Source organism: Gavialis gangeticus, unplaced genomic scaffold (assembly GCF_001723915.1).
Source record: "Gavialis gangeticus isolate Ggan-Ray unplaced genomic scaffold, GavGan_comp1, whole genome shotgun sequence".
In the NCBI taxonomy this organism is placed as follows: Eukaryota; Metazoa; Chordata; order Crocodylia; family Gavialidae; genus Gavialis; species Gavialis gangeticus.
In genome coordinates, this window is record NW_017728964.1 from 7,199,426 (window position 1) to 7,201,744 (window position 2,319).

Sequence of the window (2,319 nt, forward strand, 5' to 3'; positions counted from 1 at the left end):
AAAGCTACCTCCAGCTGCTAACAGGTACCTGGTCATTCTGGATGAGGAGTCAAAGATAGCTGATGTAATCTTAGCCAGGCCGTTCCTCAATGGGTACATACACATACACTAACTTTCTGACAGTTAAGCTGACTTAGCTTTTTTAAGTGTGCTTAACTGTCAGATTGTACACACATACGTGGAGCAGAGTTGACTTAAATATGGTGCAAGGTAATACACCTCTGAAGTGTATTGAGTTGCATTAGTTAAGTCGACTGAGCTCACAAGATGGCTGCCACCACGTAAAGGAGCTATAAGTGTACACACTCTGATGTGGCTTAACTTAAGTCAACTTAGTTAAGTCACCTTATTTTAAGTTGACTTAGTGCATGTATATGTACCCAGTGAGTGTGTTTTCATGTGCATTAATGCACTTCTCCTAATGTGAATTACATTTAGTACCTCCAATGAAAGTTACTCCAATGAAACTAAATAAATGTGCATTCAGCTGCCCTAATGTGCAATACCAAAGGTGTACATTTTTTAAGTGATGCTTATGCGCAGTAGCCTATTTTACTGCACATTAGTGTAATTGCAGGGTTTTTTACATTATGTTTTAATGCACGGTAAAATAGGCTGCTGCACATTAAAACATATGTGTAGACATGCCCAGTGTGCCTCAGCCATGCTAGCCCAATGGCCTGTTAAGCTTGGATTAAGCAGACTAACACCTTTGTAAATCAAAACAATAAAGTCAAGGTCATTGATCTTAAAATTCCCTTACTGCAATGTGTCTGAGGTAGGTGTAGATCTTGAAATACATACATTAGGGACAGCATTTTTTTTACTAAAAGAAAAAACGGTGTTTTTCATTTCTAAATAGACCTGATGAAACAGTTAATTCCAAATATCACTTGTTATTAATTTTATCCTATCTTCTACTTGCAAATATATATATTTATTATTCAACCAGCTCTGCAGATGGCTGATTATTATTCATTACAAATTTGGGTTGTTTTTTTTCCTCTTCATTGAATAATTTGCAAATATGCAAGCTTTACTTCCAAGCAGTTGAAGTTTAATTTCTTAGTGAGGTTCATACCAAATCCACACCAAATGAACAGGGAAAAAAGATCTAAGGCAAGTGTTTCATGTGCCAGTTTGTTAAAAAATTCTATAATCTACGACAAACATTTTAAATTGAAAGGACATTCCCACAGGCAATGAAATAATGAAGTCCTCAGTATCAGGTGGTCAAGGCATGAAGCTGATAGCTGTTTCATTGACTCCCAGAGGAGAATTGTAAGTTTTGGGAGCAATATTCTGTTGCATGTGTGTATACTGAACACAAACCAAGGGCCGAATCCCACAACTAGATCTTGTGAAAGGCATGGTTCATTGAAATGAAGGGGCTGGATCTGATTTCAGGACTCATGTACTTTCTGTGTGGCTTAGTCTAATCGATGTCCCTGATCCTGTAAAGACTCAGGCTTGAGCCCAATTTACATGCGGATAACTATCTCCAGCTGACTTCAGTGCAACTGCTTCTACCTATAGAGCTTTTCCTGTGCATATTGCCAGGATCAGGACTGAAATCAGACATTTATGCTCCAAAACCATAGTGGTGGATGTAGCAAAGAGCAGACAGATGCTGCCTAGGTGTACCCTCACCCCCCTTCTGATTTGCCTTCGTGCAGATTCCTAGAAGTCCTAGGAACTCCACCAAGTCATCTAGCGGTTATACGTACTGTAGCATAGCGAGGTACAGATGGGACATCCCTGATGGAAATCCTACAGCAGCCGTTCCCAAACTGCGCGTCACGACCCCAAATGGGGCGGCACCGTCAGCGGATGGGGCGGCTGCCGGCTGGGAGCGAGGGGCCGCGCTGAGGAAAAGTTTGGGAAGCGCCGGCCGGTGTGTCCTTGCCGCGCCGCTGGGAGGGAACAGCGCTCCCAGCCTTTTGCACTTCCGTCCCACCAACCAGTGTGTCAAAACCCCCTGATAAAAACAGCCCCCCGCTTCTTGCCCTGCTCCAGAGACCTCTCGAGTCATCTATGGGAAGGGCAAACCGCGGTGATTTGTTTTTTTCAGAGCGTTGAAGTCCCACCCACCCACACGACCTGCTGGTTGAGAAGCTCCCACTGCGTGAGAAACACTGGCCTAGACGACGGGGCTGCGCGCAGTGCATCGCAGAGCTGCTTCTTGCTGCCGGCGGGCTGCCTCCCAACGGCTGCCCGGGGCGCCCCGCGCTCCTCAGCGCCTCTCAGGGGAAGCGAACCGGGCAGCTCCGCGCCGCAGGGGGAGGCCCCCCGGATTGGGCAGGGCGGCCCCGCCCCCTC